Source organism: Cavia porcellus, unplaced genomic scaffold (genome assembly GCF_034190915.1).
Source record: "Cavia porcellus strain 051 isolate PalLab524CR breed Dunkin Hartley unplaced genomic scaffold, mCavPor4.1 scaffold_13, whole genome shotgun sequence".
Taxonomy (NCBI): Eukaryota; Metazoa; Chordata; class Mammalia; order Rodentia; family Caviidae; genus Cavia; species Cavia porcellus.
The window spans coordinates 65,560,441-65,582,561 of NW_026947496.1; the positions used below are offsets into that span (position 1 = coordinate 65,560,441).

The 22,121-nt window shown below is 36.2% G+C and overlaps 1 protein-coding gene and 1 long non-coding RNA gene across 11 annotated transcripts in view; one reads left to right on the forward strand and one right to left on the reverse strand.

The window, feature by feature from the left end:
- LOC111757882 (uncharacterized) overlaps window positions 1-19,500 on the reverse strand; it is a 149,934-nt gene extending 130,434 nt beyond the window's left edge. For both annotated transcript variants that reach the window (XR_002792139.2, XR_010051295.1), the window contains exon 1: window positions 19,261-19,500. This is a non-coding gene — a long non-coding RNA (uncharacterized LOC111757882). The remainder of the gene's footprint in view (window positions 1-19,260) is intronic.
- Grm7 (glutamate metabotropic receptor 7) overlaps window positions 1-22,121 on the forward strand; it is an 808,103-nt gene that overhangs the window by 196,132 nt on the left and 589,850 nt on the right. The gene's annotated exons all lie outside the window — the stretch shown is intronic.

The following is a 22,121-nucleotide window of genomic DNA, read 5'->3' on the forward strand; positions in this document are numbered from 1 at the left end:
ATCTCACAATTTGTTGATATGCTCCACCTTTTCAACAAATGCATTTGGAGTAAAATCAATATAAATAACTTAATTAAAGTCAGCCATTTAATGTCAGCAACGAGTGTTTTTAACAGTATGGTGCAGACTGAGTTTAAAATCTTAGAATAATTTTTGAGGTCCTGAATGACAGTAACTCTTTTTGCTAATTTGTACTTCATGTGAACTTTTTGCTTAGCATAACATACTAAAGCTCTTTTTTGACATGTATTGTGATTAGCAAACTAAGTAGTCACAAATTATCACTTGGCTGCTTACTGTAATCTGTTTTCTCATATGTAGAGTAGAAGAATGTACTGAATTTTTGTTCCTAAATATTTTTTTAAAACCATAATGTAAAAGAATTGATGGTATGTCAAATAAGCATCTAAGTCTAGGCCCTCAAATCCTCCTTGCCCATGACTACTTAGCTAAAACTAGAACAGAAATAATAAATTGTCATAGTGTCTTATTTATTCTTAAATCTGACATGTTTGCTATTCGTTTTCGATTGTTTAGATTTTGGGGCAGATTTAGTTGTACCTTTTTTGTTTAATCCTGGACCCACTATTCCCTGGTTTAATGCGCTTACACAGTTGACAATTATTCTCTACCTCAGTTTGCTCTTCTATAAATGATTTTATTGGAGGCTTTAAACAAGATAAGCAGTGATAATTATCAGCTGCTAACTAGCACTCACGGAACTTTCAGTTAGGTCTTCTAGTGTATTTGCTGATGTTGTCAGTTGTAATAATCTATTAATGTGGGCATTCAACAGGATCAGCTGTAATTTTGATCCTCTGAGATTACCAATTTCTCAAAGAAAAGCAACAGATATCTTCTTGTAACCTATAGTGCTTCGTATCTGCCACGCTCAAGTGAGAGCTATGAAAAGTGGATAGAGGTGTATTTATAAGCCCCATCAGAATACCTCTGCTGGGGCAGAAAAGTAGTTTTCTCTCACTGTCATCCAATATTAGGACTCAGATAAAACTGCCAAATCATTTAGATTTTATTTAGACGGGATTGATGGTTACTCTTACTCAGAGACTTCAGGAAATCCAAATATTTTAAATTTTTCAGTGAGGCCACTAAAGCCCACTTTGCTTCACTGCCACCAAACACACACACACACACACACACACACACACACACACACACACAGTGATGAAGAAGATATGTACTGACATTGAATGTATATATACGAATACAGTGCTCTGTACCTATTAGTGGAAAACAGGAATTTTTGAAAAGAAAAAGAAATTTCTTTTATTCTTTTAAATGTAAGATACTGGAACAGCAGATCATTTTCTGTTAAATTTTAGGAAATCTCCCTTGCATGTCTACCAGGAGGACTTGTACATATTGTGGTCTATGTAATCAAATTTCAAGTAATATATCAGGAGAGCAAAATACTAACCTAAAGGTAGGACAGGAAAGAATGTATTAAGAGGGTAAAAACATGTATGTAAATTTTTTTTGCTCTACACTATGTAGACAGCTTAGGTAATACCATTTTGTGTTGTCATTAAGTCCTTTAGCAATTATCTTTCATGCATTTATTCATTCCATATGTATTATCTAGTTTGCACTATTTCGGGAAATAGAATGAATATATATATATATATATATATATATATATATATATATATATATATATTCTTTTTTTTCTAGGGAATAGGGCACTACCTTTAGGTGTAGTAGGAAAAATATAAATATTTTTTGGCCTCAAAAAGCTTATATTCTGATAAACAATAAACAAATAAGGACCTAACTTCATAGTAGGCAGTAGAAATGACTCTGACTGTATGCAAAATGAGTGTTAAAATCAGCTTTTTTAAGGATGAAGTGGAAAAAATTTAGTCCTCTAAATTTAAACTACCTAGTTGGCTTTTAAAATGTGTTTATGCATACCACTTAATGTCAGATTATGGCACAAAATGACTTCATATTGTAGGAGAATGACCTCAAAACCAGGAGAAACTCAGGAAATTCTTCAGGCTATTCCTCTTACTTCATAGGTATAACCGTAAAAAATTTTGATCTAAACCAGAACTGTGGGAAGATATGACCCCGTCTCTAAGAGATGATAGTTACTTTCCAGCATTAGACAGATCTCCATTAGGGATATACTTTTACCTAAAGTACAATTATCACATGAAAATAGTATTAATAGGCATATATAGACAATAAAGAGTTATGATCACAAGCTACAGATCTTTTATTTTGGTTCTGCTACCTCTTAGGTACATAATTTGGGACAAAATAACTAAACACATTGAGACTCCATTTCCTAATTTACAAAATGGATATAACAAAATACATTCAAGAATTATAATTTTGGAGATGAAATAAATTAATGCCTTCTTATTACACACAACCTTATATAAAGAAAATACCAAAAAATGATCTTTATTTAATCAAGGATGCTTTATTAATACATTACAGAATTTAGTATATAGGAGAAATTTCATAATGGATGATGAATAAAATAAAAATTTAGTATCGCTCCTGGAGACCAAGAGACAATTTTTAAACATGAGGAGTGTGGTGACCTAATTCTTTTGCTTTCATTTCTTATCCATTTCCTATCAAAGGTTTTTGGTTTGTTATAATGCAGCCCATTGGTTCTAATGCTGATTTACAGGGCTGCAAAAACAGTAAATGAAAGGAGGAGAATTATTGAAGACAAGAAGAGTTTTTGCTTTCTGCGTACTTTAGAAAATTAACTAATGTCTCCTAGCCCTCTCAAATGAAGGTAAAAAGCTTTAATTATCCGACAGATGGATAAATGGAAGCAATGACTCCCTAGATTCCACTTTATTGCTCAGATTACTAAGTGGCTTGACTTTATCTCTAAACTAATTAACTTGATATTGCTTGCTTTCTTTCAAAGTCTTCCTCTTTGGAGTAACCTAGTGAGCAGTTCAATACCAAACTGATGCCTTGTTTGTAAGCGGTGCTTGGGTATATCATCTGTCATTTTGCTTTTTTTCCCATTTTTCTGAATATTTATCTTGTATAATAAGCATTCATTGACCCTGAGTGTACCCATTCTGACCGGGTTTGTAACTTTGGAAGATAGCAATGTGCTTCTCAATCAATCCTCAAAAAACATGTCAGTTTCAGACAGGGATTTCACTCAGCAGCATAAATGGCAAGCACAATATTGGGAGTTTGATCCATATTACCAAAATAACAAAACAAAACAAAACAAAAACTCAGTGTTTATCATGGATAAGCATTTTCATATTCATAATTATTACTTTGGGTATAATACTCTATATTATTTTAATGAAATGCAGATATGAGCTGAGTCTAAAATATTATAGTGAGGACTCTAATCTTGGGGATCCCTTTTGTGACTATTTAAACATGTGTTTTTAAGGTCTATAAATCCCCACTTTGCTCCTCCAACATACTCAGATTCTCAAAGAAAAAGTGGTAGGTTTGTTGAAAAACCAGTTTCTAATGAATAAAACTGTATCTACACAGAGAATACATACTTTACACATGCATGCAATCTGCATAAATCTTTCACTGTCTGCCTTCAAAAATCCCCTCTGTCAGAAAAATTTTACCATCGCTGGAGCAGCTGAGACCCTTGCCCCCTGCCTCTTCTTCCAGGCACCACCTTGCATGCTGGGAGGACATCTCACCAAACTTGAATTCCTGTGTGAGCTAGCCCCCTACCACTTTTGGGAAGAGACCTCCTCTACAAGTTAAAAGCATCTCTGCTTTGCACCAAGGCAGCAAGCTGCCCTCTTGTTTAACCTTGTCCTGAGAGGAAGATGACACCTGCATCAGCCAGAGAGAACCAAAATCCTGAAGTTCCGAACTCTGTCCTCCTAAAAGCATGAGCATTAGACTTGCCTCCAAGTCTGGTTACCAACGATGCTGCCCATTGCTGTCAGATGTCGTAAGAAGCACAGACAGGCATCCAGCTACACATCAGTTGATAGACTGTTAATAACCTTGGGCAAGATCTCTGTGCCACCAACAATGCACCTATCACCACGCATTCTGTGGTTCCCAACCCATGTACCACTTTTTGGTCTGTTACTCAATTACCACAAGGTTTGGGAACTCTCAGACTATTTTGGGGGAGACTTTGTTAACAGATTTGGCTCTGAGATAGCCTGTTTTCTTGTCCCTTCCAGCTCTGTCATGGTCCCCTGAGCAAACAGTATAGACTGTCAAACTGCTAGAATACACCTCTTCTGCCTGTAAAGCCAGCTTAAAATCTCTGCGCTGCCATGATTGTCCTGCACCTACATTGCCTCAGTCCTCTGCCACCCGCAGCCTTCTGACATACATTCTCAAACCTAAAAGATGCCCTCTTTTGCCTTTGTGTGGCTCCTGCCAGGCCTCCTCTCTTGCAGCTGACCTGGACTCAACCTCCATGAGTTTCAAACACTTGTTTCCTCTTTGCAAAAGCACTTTTGATTGATGACACTTCCAAGATACTTTCTGGGAAGGCACAAAAGTTCTGATAAAATATCGGGCAATATCTGGCATAAAGTAGTTAAAAAAAAACTCCACAAATTTCTTGGAGATGCTGACTTCTATAGAATTTGAATCCTTGAGTTCACAAAATCAATGATGCTTACTCAGACTTTCAGCCCCCTGGGAGCACCGAGTGACTTACTGGATCCATATACTTGCATCCAGTCACTATGGTCTTCCTTTCCCTTTTGCTTCTGTGCTCTAACAGCCACTGTCCTGATTAAGAGAACCGAGAAGCTCACTTTAGGCTGAGATCTAATTGAAGGGGATCATATGCTGCACTGGACATTAAAGCGCAGATTCTGAGTGCACCCAGTTCAGCCAGCGCTCAGTTAGTGGTGGAGTCTGACTAGCTGAAAAAGTTGTAGTCATCTTGGACAAAGTTACTTTGGCCAAAAACTCTCCTTCTGTGCTTTTTGTTGCTGTTTGGAAACCTGCCACCAACAATACAAACTAATTTAATGCAGAGGCCTAAAATCCCTCTGAAACATCAATCCCATCCACCAGACCTGTCCTCACCATATGTTCTGCAAGCGAGCCACTGTGCAGGCACCTTGGTCACTCCATATGGTAACCAGTCCATGTACAGCTGAAGCCTGAAAACATCATTACAGGATTGCTCCATACCTTAGTACATTATTCCCCTTGATTTTTGTGCCATTTTGGACTACCTGCCCTGGTTCTTCCTTTGACATAGCTCTATGGATGATTATCCTGAGAGAATAGAAAACAAACTTTAGGACCCTACAAATGATAAAGATTTGATGAGCATCCAAGGCACATTGGATCAGATTAACTACTTCACTCTTTGGCATGAGTAATGCTAAAGAACTGCTTCTAGATGGATTTTGTCTTAGAAGATCACATTAACATACTCAGCAAAGATTTTCCAGAGAAGTTAAAATAAGGGGGAAATATATAACAGAAAATATTCCCCCATTCCAACCAATATACTTTGGTTTGTTAGTTACCCAGATGAATAGTTCTGATTATAGTTCCTGTGATTTTTGTTTTGCAGAAATGGTTGGTCACTGTGATGCATAGCTGGTCACTATCATACATATTATAAGAATCAGTCCCCAACTGACAAGCCATTATGATTGTGTACTTTCTGCTTGCTTATCCTATATAAACCCTAGACTACCAGAGATCACAGACTGATATTTGGGGAATGAGCCTAATCAATGTCTGTTGTTGTAAAATAAATCTGCCTCCAAATCCTGGGTGTGATCTCTTTGCTGTCACACATGGATTTTGTGTGTTTAATGCTGTTCTTAATTTTGAAAATTAAAGCAGATTACCCAGATTAATTTTTAAAAACTTTACAAAATTTTTTTATTACACCAGAAAGAGCTGTTAATGTCCCCTAGTGATTCAACTTTATGTGCCGTGAATGTTGAACGTATAGGTCAAATATAATGTATAGTACATTGAAGAGCATAATAAATTAACAAGCAAGTGGATAGTTATTTTTGGGCCCCAAATATTAAAGATCTTATATTAAAACCCAGGTGTAGTAATCTACAAATATGAATTGGTATATCTTGAAAATCTAATTAAATTACTTTGAGTGATGGAACACATTTCCATTGATCAACAAGTAGTTTCTAGGCTAACATTTGATTTATAAAACAAACAAAAATGATGACATTGAAAAATATCAGTTTGTCATGTAGAATTAGATGACTTTTTCCCACTAGTATATTAATTTCACATGGTACTTTTCCCACATATGTAATTTATATTAGGGAAGGCAATATCTAAAGAAGAGCTTGAAAATAAAATCTTTGTTCTTAATTTTTACTCTTCAGGAAGACCATAATTATAGAGTTAGTAGAGAATGCTGTTAGGAAATATTTTTAGGTGCCATTTATAAAAATAAGACATCTAAGATGGGTAATAACCATATGATGGATTCTGTTTGTTTATGCTCCAAAGCGGGGTCACAATCTGTTCTGTAGAGCTTTGAGTTATACATATCTTGCACTTTCCATTTAAGGAAGAAGTAAGATTTGGTGTGCATGCATGTTAGATAAATAATGTTTTATTTCTGTCTTTCAGAAATACTATATATGCATATGTGTTTTTAAATGGCTGTCATATATGTTTCCTGATACCAGTGACCCTGCCTTTATTCCAACAATGTGAAGTCAACATTATCTTCTTTAATTACTGTTAATTAAGCTTCTTAAAGCCATGATCTGTTTTGTATTTTTGCTTAACTACATGACTAATATTATCTTATAGTAGTGATGGCCAATGATTTCAAGAATATTTTAGATCCTGCCATGCAAAATCCACTTATATATCACCAAGTACCAACACTACAATTAAACCTATATATTGAGATTTTGGTTTATAAAAAAATCATACAATATCATACTTTTTCTTAAAAGAAAAACATAAAACCTGCATGCCATAGACTTGCTATAGTTTTATAATAATAACTCAGCAACTGTTATGATTGCATGAGTGACTGAGTGCCCAAGGAGTGGAGTAAAATACAAAGGCAGAGAAATACACATTTGTAATTGTCTGTCAATTCAACTATGTGTGTGTATATATATATATATATATATATATATATATATATACACACAAACACACACACATATGCACATATATAGATGTATTTATACATATTTTTTACCCACAGATGGCCATGGACAAAAATTTGTCTCTTATTTAATGGAAATAACAAAGAGCTAGTTCAATAATGGGATCTAATTAAAGAGCCCAAACTTTCCTAACATGCTGACTTCCTGAACTATTTTATTTTATTTTGAACTTCTCAATTTTGTCAATGACTGTTGAAATAGAAGCTTTATAAAACCACATGGTGTTCAAGGGTCTAGGGGGTTGGTATTAAGGGAATATTTCTCTGGGGCCTCAGTTCAGGCACTTCCTGAAACTGCGCTAATTGGCAACCCTGTACTTCCAAAGAGCTTGCTGTGCCTTCCAAAGGGACTCATTCCTATTTTTTCTTTCTTACCTTCAGAAAGCAAATCATACAAAGGAAAGATGTTGCTATTAGAACAACAAAAATAGGATACTTCTTCATAGTCAAAATACCAACCAAAATTATTGTCTAAAAATTCTGTCTCTTTAATGTTAATGAGTGCAGTGTATAAGAATGAAAAAAGCAGAGGACCTGAAATTAAATAAACTTAAAGATTCCAGCTCACACATTATTGAGAATTGTGATTTTTTTTAACTAAAGAAAAATGTACAGAAGGTAAATTCTCAGATTTTTAGGGAAAAGCTATACACGTTTTGGCAAATGTATACCCACCAGTACACCATTACTTCCATCAGTATAGAAATTTCCATCAACACAAATCTGCTCAGATGAGCCACAGGTTTTATTTCTTTTAGAATTATTGATGTTTTTCTCACAAAAATTAGGTGCAAAAGTTAGCAAACAATTGAGTTTGTCAAAACAAGCTAGTTTGTGCCCTGGGATTTCAGTACATACATTTTAGCTCTCTCTCTTGATCGCTATGGGCTTTTGAGCTCGAATATTGCTTCGTCTCTTTGTCTAAGTTCTCCTTATCTTTTTCTGTCTCCATGACCACAGTCAAATATATACTAATATTTAACTACATGACCTCCTTACAACCTTGCTTTGCATTTTCTCCCCTTCACTCCCCTCCCCTCCTTTCCTTTCCTTTCCTTTCCTTTCCTTTCCTTTCCTTTCCTTTCCCTTCCCTTCCCTTCCCTTCCCTTCCCTTCCCTTCCCTTCCCTCCCCTCCCCTCCCCCTCCCCTCCCCTCCCCTCTCCTCTCCTCTCCTCTCCTCTCCTCTCCTCTCCTCTCCTCTCTTTTCCTCTCTTTTACATTTTTTTCCTTTCTTTTCTTTTCTCATTCTGTGATACTGGGATTTGAACCCACAGCATTTAGATTGAGCTGTATCCCCCGCACTTTTATTTTTTATTTGGAGATGGGGGTCTCATTAAATTGCCCAGGTGGGATTTAACTTTTGAATCCTGCCCCAGCCTCTCACAGTGCTGGAATTCATGGTATGCACCACACCCGGCCAGGAAGTGATTTTTCTAATAAAGTATTCCAGCTTACTACCATACATAGTATAAAATATAATAACAGGAGAAACATTGATAGGAATAAAAAAATATTCGAACCAAGGCCATATGGCAAAATATCCTTTTCTCTCAATTATTGTACTTGATGCTTATTTACAGGTACTTCATAATTATTAACCAGACAATTAGTTTTATTTTTCTGCCAAATAATAGAAATTACTAGAGTTTTTCTTCAACATTTGAAATGCATGTTTTGTATTATGCTAACACTCATCAAGTGCCCCATATTTTTTAGCTGCTATCATAGTCCTCACCTTTATTATTCAAATCATATAATAAACATTAATGCATTTAAACCTCCTAAAGACAACATGAATTAAACTGTCGTAGTATTCCTAGTTAAAGAGGATAATACTAGGCTTATAAAATGTAACTTTTATAAAATTGAATAGGTAAAAATTGGCATAAAAAGCTACGTGCAAAGTCCAGAATGTTAATCAAGATAATATAACAATGTAGTTATTTATAGGCTATTGACTATTTTGGACACTATTGTAAGGGATTAATATATTTCCACTGAGTAATTTATGTTTTAACAGTTTTTCCCTTATGCATGAAATCATATTCTTAGTCTTCCTAACCAGAAGATATATGAGATTCAAAATAAATATTTACATATTTCATTTTACTGAGGCCTAGATTTATGACATATATAGATTTCAGATTATAATGTATTGCTCATATCAGATGATATTCATCATAATATTTCAATGAAAATTTTAAAAATTAACATTTACAAACTGAAGATACTTTTCAGTCTAGAATAGTCAAAATAAGAGCTATTGACCTATAAAAATCTGGCAATTTTGTTTCCTGGGCTTTCATTATCCAAAATGAATGAAAAATTCCAGATATCCTGTTTCTGTAACTCTAACAACATACCCTGCTGCAAAATTTTGAGACCTGGTATATACTTTGCATACTCTGAGGTCTATGACTTCTTCATCCTCTCTTGCATCTTTCTACACAGTTTATTGCAATACAGACCAAATCATATATTGACCAGTTCTTTAAATTTCCCCTAGAGGTGATTTTGTTTTGGAAGTTTAGTCTCATGGGTTTCACATGTTTTCCCTATGTAGTTCAATAGACTAAATTACTTAAACAACTACAGTAGTGAGGATCAATAGAATCTCTCCTGACTCTTTCACAGATTTTTATTGTGTGAACTATTCTCTGCTTTACTTTTTTAAAGATTTTAGAGAGGGTCTTGAAATTTTTCATAATTCTTATTCTAATGTTTCTATCAGTAATCACATCTATTTAACCTTCACTTTCTCTTTGATTTTAGTTTCTTTGAGTATTTGTGAGATAGGAAGAATTATAAAATTAGGACAAAAAGTTGAATGAGGTTTGGGGTCATGGCTCAGTGGTAGAGCTCCAGCCTAGCATGTGTGAAACTCTGGGAACCATCCCTAGAACCATACACTAAATAAAATAGAATCAGATATGTGTAAGAAAGGAAAAGTTGAGTGATTCCCTATACAAATACATTATTTAAGATAACTGCAATGAAAGATTTGGATTATTAATGAATATGCACAATAATATGCGAAAACAGTCTTCTCAATATTTTTGTAAATGCTTCATTTAAAGTAAATTTATTCTTAACTGGTACATGAAATTTGCACGTATTTGGCGGGTACTATGTGATATTTTGATAAAGGTAGACGTTGTGTAATATTTAAATCAGGCTAAACATACCTATCTTTTCAAACATTTATCACTTTTGATGAAATATTCTAAATTATTTCTCTAGTTTGTTAAAATATATACTACCTTATCATTATCTGTAATGACCTGCTGTGCAGTGGCCACCTAGAACCTCCTGCTCCTATGTAGTATAATTTAATACCATCAGTATGGATCTCCCTGTTTTCATCTGTCTCCCTTTGTGTCTCATTCTTCCCCACCCTCATTCCCCTCTTTTCCCTCTATCTTTTCCTTCACATTTTCCCCACTTGCTCTGCCTCATCCCGTGGGCAATGTGCTCTCAGTTTTTATGATATCTACTCTTTTTTAGGTTTAACATACAAGTCAGACCACGTAGTACTTGTCTGTGCCTGTCTCATTTCACTTAACATAATGATGTTCAGTTACATCTATATTGCCAAAAGTGATGTTATTCTATTCTTCTATAATGGAATAATATTCAGTGGAATATATGCACCACATTTTCCTTATCAGTTTCCCTATCCATTTATCCATGTATCCATGAAGGATACTTAATTTCCTGCTATTGTGAATAAACATAAGAAGTTAGGTGACTCTTCAACAAGCTGATTTTATTTTCTCTAACTATATACTCAGCAATGGTGTTGCTGATTATATGGTAGTTCAGTTTTTAACTTTTCTGATGAATCAGTATACCATTTTCCACAAAGGCTGTACTAGTTTATATTCCTCCCAGTGGTATATAAAGACTCCTTTTTCTCTGCATTCTTTTCAGAGCTCTTTATCTTTTATCTTGTCTTAGTTACTTTCTTGTCGGTGAGTTTCAATAGCTGACAGCTGAAACACTAAAGGAAAGAGTGTTTTTGTTTGTTTCGATTTTAGCTCAATTTCTAGAGGTTTCATTCCTTAATCTGCTGATTCTAAGTGGGAAGAGAGGGTATGACAGAGTGGCATTGCAGAGGAACCAAAGCTCATACCATCAGGACAAGAAAGAGAGAGAGAGACAGAGAAAGAGAGGAGAGAGAGAGAGAGAGAGAGAGAGAGAGAGAGAGAGAGAGAGAGAGAGAGAGATATCCAGGAGGAAGGAGGGAGTTAGACCCTTCCAGACAATACCCTCAGTGATCCAAATTTTCCAACCAGGCTCTTCATCTCCCAACATTACATTTAACTATAACTCACTGATAGATTAATACACTGGTGAGTGCCACACATTTGTGATCCAATCACTTCCAAAAGTTCCACCTATTGACATGGGGGAACAAAACTCCCAACCTGCTGTATGTTTGGTAAGAGTTTGTGTTCTCTCAAATCAAAGAATTAATTGTAGGAATAACAAAGATCAAGAGCAGAAAACATTTATTGAGAGTCTTTCTATCTGAGAGTCAGAAGGAGTCCTCAGTGGGTTGCCAAAGACTTTGTCTTTTCTGGGGACTTTTACAGAGTAAAACCACAAAGTGAGGCATGTCTAAAGTGGGAAAACATGGGAACTCAGAAGGTGGGCATAGGATGGGACAGGACTGTGATCAAGCAATGTGATTAATTGCTCAGATAAAACTGGCTACATTGGGGGACACACTGGTAAGCGATTTATGTAGCATAATAGTGACTCCTGGCTTCCTCATGGTGACAAAGAACTATTTAGAATATCAATGCTTAGGATGTATTTGTTTGATCTATTGTCTTGAGACCTGACCTACTTGGGAGGTGTCTGTCTCCTCCACAGTTACAAGGTATCTGGCCTTCTGCACTGGCTCCTTCAAGGACCTTTGCTTGTCTCACGGCCTATAATGTTTTTATATCACCCAGTTGCCTGTAATATGATGAGCACATAAAGCCCTTGGACAAACAACTAGACATAAATAATAAGCTGTCTTCATGATAACAACCATTCTTACTACCGTAAGGTGATACCTCATTATAGTTTTGACTTATACAACCTGTAAAGCATGAATGAAAAAATTGAAAATGACATAAAAAGTGGAAAGATGTGTTCATAGATTGGAAGAATCAATAATTTTATAATTCTCATATTACTCAGAATGATATGCAGACTCAGTACAATCCCTATCAAGATACCATGATACTATTCATTGGCATAAAAAAAAAGTCCCTGAAGGTTTTTATGGAACAAAAAAGAGAGCCCAGAGAACTGAAGTCATCATCTGCAAAAGAAACAAAGCAGGGGGCATTATATTACCTGACTATAAAATATACTAAATGCTGTAGTAATCAAAATAGCATAGTATTGGCATAAAACCAGATACATACACTGGTAGAAGAGAGCAAAAAAATCTAGAAGAAAATCTATGTACCTCCTCATTTTTGAAAAATATGCTAAGAACACACAACAGGAGAAGGTCAACCTTTAATAAACAGTTCTGGGAAAATTATATAATCTCAAGCAAAAGAGTAAAAATAGGGCCCTCTGTCATCAGTTGCAAAGATCAGTTTAAAATGGATTAAAGACTTAAATGTAGGACCTCAAACTATGAAACAACAGAAGAAAATATGAGTATATTGCTTTAGCACACTGGAATGGGCAAAGATTTTCTGGACAAGACCTCAGAAATAGATAACGAGATTATATCAAACTAAAAATCTTCTATATGGGAAAGGAAATGACAGAGTGAAGTGGCAACATAGAGAATGGGAGAAACGAGTTTCAAACAGTTCATCTAGCTTAGGGTTAATATTCAGAGTATGTATGAAGCTCTAAATTCAAAGGCAAAAAACTGATTAAAATATAAGCAATAGACCTAAATGAACATTTCTCAGAAGATGTATGAATGGCCAACAGGTATATGAAATGTCGTCATAATTAGTGATTAGGGAAATATTGTTTCTATTTACTAAAAAATGTTGGAATAACTTAAGCTTGCTTTCAAGTGCCCTCATTTGATATTTGTATTGATATGTATTGATACTAGACCTGACAATTCAAATCATATAGTATAATAATGCCTGAAAACCCATTAAAATTTCAAAAACTCTGTTTAGAAAAGTACATATGCTTTGTTATATTTTTATTCAGCTGGACTCAAAGTTTGTATTGTAACTAGGTTCATGAGTGTTCACAAGTTAAGCAAATATTTCTAAGAAATTTAAACTTGATAAAAGAGCAATGTCTTGCAACTACTTGTAAGTAAGTAGTTCATCAAGCTCAATGTCATGTGATCACGAATTCTTCTCTTTTTCTCCCTCTCTGTCTTTCACTATTTTGACACACAAGTCCTTTGGTTTATGAATGGAATAAATTGATCTTCCATTCCAAGATTTTACTATATTTGTTACTTGATCAATCTCTTTTGTATAATTTTGTTCATTTAATTAATGTTCACAAAATATTATGGTTTTAAATTGCTAATTTTTTTGGAATTACAACATAATTTATTTTTTTATTTAAAAGGAAAAAGAGAAAAAAAGCAGAACAAAACAAAACAGTGTAAGGGTACAAATAATACAGAACTGCAAAAAAAAAAAAAAAAAAAACAGTAAGATATCACCAGTTAATAGATTACACGCTATTATCTTAGAAACAGTGTTTCAGGTCACAGGATCAAAGCATACAAAGTGAACATTCAAACAGTGAGACTGCAAATAGTTGTGTTCAGTAATCCAATCAAAAATATTAATATGGTCTAACACACCTAAACACTCTTGCTGTTGTATCCTTTAGGGCACTTTTTTTTCCCTCTCTTTATTACAACAAAATTTAGACATTTTGGATTTTATTGCTCCCTTAGACCTTATTACTTTTTTTTGTAAGAGAATAAAATCAAGCATGATAAAACAAAGCTGTCAGTCAAAACCAAGGATAGACATAGCACATGCTGTAAAAACAGAGTACAAAGTTATCAACAATGGTTACCATAATGCCTCTTGCTTCCTTAAGAAGAATTGTCCATCTCATTAGGTATTATAAAGTTGAACAAAACAGTAGAGAACAAGACCAATAAAACCTAAACATTGTAAATCTTACAGAACTTCAAAAGAGGATAATAGTCAAACCAGAATGGGCATCATAGTGAATCTTATTGTCTTCAAAGTAGTTGCCTATACTCTGATACTTGATACTTTCATACAGAGCAGAATAGAGTTTAATCAGTCAAAACAAGATAACGGGGTATTACAATTTACATCTGGAATTAAAACATTATATATATTTTTTCAAAACTGAAATTTCTGAGAAAATTAGAAGAGAAAGTGGAGGAAAATAACAACTCTAATAAAGCAATTTAAAGTATTATTTTCCTTCTGATCTTCTATGGAAGAGAATACATGCTTATATGTGTCCTTATCAGCAGCCCTACACATGTCTTAATTTTTTTATCAAATGCCTATGTTTTCAAATTTCTTGGACATTGCTATGTTAGGCAGCTACAAAAATATGTGAATGATAATGTTCAAGAAAACAAAGCTCTAAATGAATGGGATGCCTCTGTACTTCCAAGAATGAGACAGCAATCAACACATGCATAATGAGTGCAGCTGAGTTGGAAGGAACAGGGAATGGTCCAGCTGAAGCAAAGGCTGCAATTGGATTAATTTGGCACTCGGTCCATTTTAGTTTTGGCATTTGGACCACATTTCAGTTCTGTCAATGACCTGGTTCCACCTGTATTTGTCACTGCTGCTTTCAGACTCTCAACAAAGTGCTTATGAGATGAACTTGGAATGTTGATCAGGACTAAAACAACTGCATGTTTTGTTTTGTATTTACATTGTCTATGAAGAGACATCGTACATGTGTGACAGGTGAGGAAGTGCTGCCTGGTAATTCATGCCCAAAACACATCTAGGAAAGACATTCACTAAACACATGTATTCACTGTGTTGCTGCTACAGTGCATAGTGAGACATTATGGATGTAGTGATGACCAAAGTAAACAATTTTAAGGTAGTGAATAAGAGAGGAGCTACCCCTTTAAACCCATATAAGTCCTTTGTGTCTCAGACACATGGAATGAGACATAATTTAGCCTGGGTTGATGCATGTACTAAAGGAGAGGCTCAGATCACAGAGCATATATTTTCCTTTACTCAACAGACTACTACTGAACACTTATTGGAACAGAGACACTCTCTAAGATAATCAGCAATCTATTCATGTTCACTCCTAGAGAAAGCAGTCTATTTCACCAGATACCTCTGTGATTCCTAGTATGAGGTAAATACATGTTTGCTGAATGAATATATTATATATGATACAGCACACTTATTTGGCAGGCAGTTCTGTCCAATAAACACATCCTAGGGAATAAATATACCTTGAGCTTAATTTATCAAAAATAACAAACACTATGATTAAGGTACTTTTCCATGTGTAACATAACAAAACTGTGTCCCAGATAGACAACAACCCCAGCTGGGTTTGATCCTCTAAATAAATACTGTGAAACAGCACTAATCACCAGTAAATATTGTAAAACAGATGCTGGGATCAAGGTTTCAGAAGAACCATTGGTTTGAAATTTTTATTTTTATTTTTATTTTAAAAAGAATAAAACAAAATAAAATAAAACATTAGAGTAAAACAATACAAGTAACACAGGACCTCAAGCAACAGGAAATCAAAAGTGGCTGCCATAATGTCTCTTATTTTCTTTGAAATAGTTGGCCATACTTCATATACAATAAGTTAATACAAATCAAAATAATATAAAAGCAATCAAAACAAAAGAATGAGAGTGTTTTGAGTCTTCAAAATCAGACAATGGGAAATCAATAATGGCTATCATAATGTTTCTTGTTTTCTTCAAATTAGCTGTCCATACCTTCACACATATTGAAATCAAATAATTTAAAGCAGACTAAAGCCAGTAAGGACTGAGAATAAAAGCATTACTAGACTTCAGAACAAAATAATAGGATAATCAGCAATATCTACCAAGTTGTCTGTTTTCTTCAATGTAGCAGCACGTATATGAAAATCAATTATTTAGGTGTAGTTCTAGGCATACCTAAGACTATACATGTATATCTAACCTTTCTGTATTAGCAGGAAAAACAAAACCAAACACAGCAAATATAAGAAAAATAAGCAAGAGCCAAACAAATAACTATAACAAAGAGCCCAAACAATGACAACATAGGCTATCAAAACAAAGTGGTAGGGACATAACAAATTTTGTTGTTTTGCATAGTAATTGTGGAAATGATCTGGCCCATGGATCAATCTGTGGGGTATACATGGAGGGGGAATGGGGATGAATAAAACAGGGGTGAGACAAAGAGAGATTGAAGCAAGTTGAGAGAATCTGATCAAGCCTCGTTTATTCAGGAAGTGGCCACATCCTTTATAGGCCAAGGGCAGGCTGGTGGACAGGAAAAGGCTACAGGGTGGTTTCTGTTAGGTCATCATCACATCCGGGTATGGATGTAAGCAGGAGAGGATTATGGTTAATGTAGGCAGATGCATCATATGCCCACAGGAGAGAGTAGAGAGGCAGCAATAGGGTGGTCATGCCGCTCCCTACATCTCCTTCCTTTCTATATTATTTAATCAGGAGTATGGCAGGCCCTGTGAGGACAGTGCCTGTCTTAGGTCAAGGAACCTCATTACATGAACCCAACCAGGCCTTAATCCATCATGGGCTTGCAGGAGAGCAGTTGGTCCTGTGCCTGTCTTAGGCAGCCAGTGGAATAACATGCATGACCTAGTTGCCTGTGTCTGTCCATTGCCCCAGGGCGGTTAGGCCGCATCGTCATATGGGCCATTTGTGGGAATTCCTTCCCGGTAGGTTTGTTGATCTGTCATCTCCAACTGGTAATAGTGTATCTGAATGGGCTTTGCCATAAACGTGCCTATTCGGTTATTAATGAGCGTCATAATCCTCTGAAAAATACAAGGACCCACAGAAAGGAGAAGCAACAGGGCAGCTATGGGACCCAAAAGGGGCGCTAGGTAAGGGAAAAGTCCCCCCCACATCGAGGAGAAGGAGTTAGTGGCCATTTGTTGTCACTGTTGAAGCGTTCTTCTATTTCTTGGAGCTTGCCTCACACAACCCCGGACTGACTGACATAGAAGCAACATTTTTCCTGTAAGGCAAGAGAGATTCTCCCCTGCTCTGCCATGAGCAGGTTTAGCCCTCGTCTGTTTTGTAAAACAACCTCTGCCAGTGAGTCTAATGGGTTTTGGAGAGTTTTTATCATAAAGGATAAGACTTGAACATCTTTAGACAAGAACATCTTTATGGATAAACTGAAAATACAGCAAACTTTATGGATAAACTGAAAATACTGCAATAATTCTTTTGTTCTAACCCTTATTCCTCTAGACAACAGGTTGGACAGGTCAGTGTATTTATCTAAGGCAACGATGAGGCCAGCAGAACCGTGGCTACAGCGCCAGTGATGCCCATTCCCACCAAAAGCGGGATCAGTGTTACCACTCGTGTTGGGTGGCCAGCAATGTAATCAAATATGGCACCAGGACAGGTTGGTCACCTGAGACAATATCTATGTTGGGTAGGAGGGAAGCAGTTATGCATGTATCTGTCCAATTGGCTGGAATATAGGTATAGCCCCTATTATTAACGCAGACAAAAATGTGTCCTGTCGGGGGGCACAGGGGTCCTGTATGAGTGACAAATTGAACACAGGCAGAGGACAGGAGATGGCCCATATCTATAAGGGTAGAATCATTTTGGAGAGAGCCCTGTAGCCAGGTCATGGATATGTTGGGTGCTATTAATGGCTGGACTAGAAATGATTGAGAAGGTCTACATGTAAAATTATGTGGATCATGAGAGGGGTCAATTGTTGAGTTGGAGGGGATGGCTAGGGGCATAGGACTGCCTAAGGCCGTGCACAACCAGCAGTCTTGTGCTAAAGCAGGATTAGTGAGGTTAAGTACATGATGAGTGGCTGAAAGTATATCATAAGTTTGGGGGTCTAAATCCACACCCTGTGATTTGGGGAGAGCTAACAGATGGTAATTGATCTTTGGGAATAGACTGTCTTCTATTTCTTTTAGTTTTCTCAACATAAAGTTCTCTCATTTTGTCTTGAGGACCTCCCCCATCTGAGACATGGATTGGAGTCCTCTTATACCAACAGACCGGCTTGTTGATCTTGCCTTTGCAGGAGGCTTGGGTGTATATGGGGCTTCCCAATATAGAGGGGTTGAGGCCTCAATCTCCTCTGGCTGCTGCCATTTTTATTTTTGTAAGTATGGCTGTAAAATAAGTGGCATTATCTAAGCCAATACATTATTTCTTTCTTTCTTTTTTTTTTTTTCTTTGTATTTTTACCAGTACCAGGGATCGAACTCATGACTGCCTGCTTGCAAGGCAGGCGCTTATGCCACTGAGCTAAATCCCCAGCCCCTGCCAGTACATTCTTGTACAGCATCATAACAGGAGCTATGCATCTCTATCTGATATGACTTACACTCCTGTGGGCAAGGCCCTGATCAGTTTTTAGTTTGGGCATAATTTGGGGTTTAGTTTTGCATTCCCAATTTTGAGTTGTTCCCCCTGTAGGGGAGGGCCTGGCCACGAGAACTGCTAAGGGTCAGCTGCCGGATGCAGGCACCATTTTAAGAATGCCATGAGGCTTGCCGGAGGCAGACATCATCTTAGGGGCACTATAAGGCTGTGTAGCTCAGAGGGCCTTGTGTGACCATCTGCTCAATCTGAGGATCTGCATGCTGCTGGGCAAGCAGCTCAGAGATTAAATTCCAGTATGCAAAGGTGGTCAGTGTAATCTTTTCTGTACCGAAAACTCTATAATAATCTTTTAGAGAATCTCCTACTCTTTTCCACCTCTTGGTATTTATAGAGCCCTCTAGGGGGAACCAAGGGCAAACTTTATGGATAAACTGAAAATACTGCAACAATTCTTTTGTTCTAACCCTTATTCCTCTTGTCTTTAATGCCTTGCCAAGGCCTCCCACGAACAATTCATGTTCGCTCAATGCTTGACCCATGTCCAGGAAAGGGAATGGGGTTGCTGTTCACTCACTGTGACTCAGGCAGCACGTTGGGTAGTTGTCTGCACAGGCCTCAGTCCTTAATTCAGTTTGCTTTCACTTTTAGCCGGAGTTCTCCAATGGCTCCCTTGTTGACTCCCCTGTGCCAGGAGCCCCCACACTGGGCACCACTTGATCCAGCCTGCAGATCAATCCGTGGGATATACCTGTAGGGGAATGAGGATGAATAAAACAGGGGGGAAACAAAGAGAGATTGAAGCAAATCGAGAGAATCTGATCAAGCCTCGTTTATTCAGGAAGTGGTCGCATCCTTTATAGGCCAAGGGCGGGCTGGTGGGACAGGAAGAGGCTATGGGGTGGTTTCTGATAGGTCATCATCACGTCTGGGTATGTGACATAAGCAGGAGAGGATTATGGTTAATGTAGGCAAGTGCATCATATGCCCATAGGAGAGAGGCGGGGAGACAGCAATGGGGTGGTCGAGCCACTCCCTACATGGAAAGTTACTTGAGTTAACAGATATAGTCATGAAATATTGATCTAATCCTACAGATATTAAATGTTTTGTTTCATGAACTAATAGAATTAGTAGTACTACTATCTTAGTGATCTTAAGTATAAGTACACAAATTTATATCTTTTTTTCTCTCTTCCTGCTTTTCTCCTTTTCCCTGAGTTATTTTTTTCCTTTTGAGCAGTTTTTTAAAATTTCACAATATTTATTAAAGATTTTGTATCTTATTTACTATTTCAGTTTCTTACACTAGGGAGAAAATACAGTATTTACACATGTGAGTTTGATTTATTTCACTTATATGTATGATCTCAAGTCACAGTCATTTACCTTTGAAAGACCAATGTAGTCCTTCTACATAGTTGAGTAGTATTTCATTGTATAAAAATACCACGTCTTTTTATCCATTCCTAAGGTGATGGGAACTTGGGTTATTTCCAAGATTTAGCTATTACAAATTGTGCTGGGATAAACATGGTTGCACATATATCACTATGATATGATGTTTTCATTTCTTCTGGGAATATGCCCAGAAGTGGAATAGATGGATCAAATGGGGCCTCCAATCTCAGATTTTTGATGAACCTCCACAGTAGTTGCACCAGTCTATACTCACACCAACAGTGCAGAAGAGTTCTCTTTTTTCCCACAGCCTCTCTAGCATTTGTTATTGGTGGTTTTCTTGATCTTGGCTATTCTTCCTGGATGACATGGAAGCTTAGGTTTGTTTTAATTTTCATTTCTGTAATGACCAGTGATACTGAAATTTTTTTTCATGTATTTACTTGCCAATTGTATTTCTTCATCTGAGAAATGTATAGTCATCTCAGATGTACATTTTTGGATTGGATCTTTGAATTTCAGGGCCTGTATTTTTTAAATTTTTATATGTTCTAGATAGAAGTCCTTTGTCTGAGGAAGAGTTAACTAAGGTTTTTTTTTCCCAATTCATGGGTTTTCTTTTCACTCTGTTGGAGATTTCTTTTGACATACAAAGCTTTTTAATAAGACATGATCCCAGTTGTTGATTCTGGGAAATATTTCCTGTGCAGTTTGATTTTTCCTCATGAATTCTCTGCCAACACCTGTATCTTTAAGATTTCTACCTACTTTGTCTTCCAGCAGATTTAGTGTTTCTTTTTTAATATTTAGATCTTTGATCCATTTTGGATTAAAGCATGAGTCTAGTTTTAATTTTTGGCATATGGAAAGTTAGTTTTTCCAGCAATACTTTTTAAAGAGGCTGTTTTTCTCTTAATGAACATGTTTGGCCCCTTTGTTAAAGATAAAATGACAGAGTATGTTTGTAGTTGTGGTTGTATTTTTTAATCTATTCCATTGATCTTCAGGTCTATTTTTATTCCCGTTACAATGTTTATTTTATCACAGTAGCTTTGTAGTATAACTTTAAGTCAGGGGTTGTGATGCCTCCTGCCTTGTCTTTGTTGCCCAGAATTGTCTTTGTAATTCTAGGTCTCTTCTGGTTTCAGATGAATTTCAGGAATGATTTCTCTGTATCTGTGAGGTATGCTAATGATGTTTTGATAGAAATTGCATTAAATATGTATAACAATTTTGGGAGAATGGCCATTTTCACAATGTTTGTTCTTCTTATCCATGAAGAAGGATTGCCTTTCCATTTTCTGAGATCCCCTTCAATTTTTTTTTTCACAGTACTCTTTTACTTCCTTTGTTAGCTTGATTCTAAGTATTTCAACTTTGGAGGTGGTGCTATTTTAAAGAGTGTGGCTTCTTTTTTCTCTCAGTGAGTGAGTCTGTGTATAGGAATGGTACTGATTTTTGAGTGTTGACTTTGTATCCAGCTACATTACTGAATTTGATTATTACATCTAGAAGTCTCTCAATGGAGTTTTAGAGGTCTTTTAATGGAGTTTTATAGGTCTCCTATAGAGTATCATGTCATCTGCAAATAATGATAGTTCAATCTCTTCCTTTCCTATAATTATTCCTTTTATTTCTATCTCATCTAATTGCTGTGGCTAATATTCCCAGTAGTATATTGCATAGGAATGGTGATAGTGGAGAGTTTTGTCTTGTTCCTCATTTTAGAGTCAAAGCTTTCAATGTTTGACCACTTAGTATGATGCTAGCTATTGCTTGTCATAGATGGCTTTTATCAGATTGAGGTATAGACAATTATTCAAATTTTTTGTGAGGTTCTTATCATGAATGAGTGTTGGACCTTATCTAAAGCTTTTTATCCATCTATAGAAATGATCATGTGAATTCTTATTTTTGACACTATTGATAAAGTTGATTCATTTATTGATTTGAGTATGTTGAACCATCCTTACATTCCTGGGATGAATCCCCCTTGTATGTGGTATATAATCTTCTTGGTGACTTGTTGCATATCCT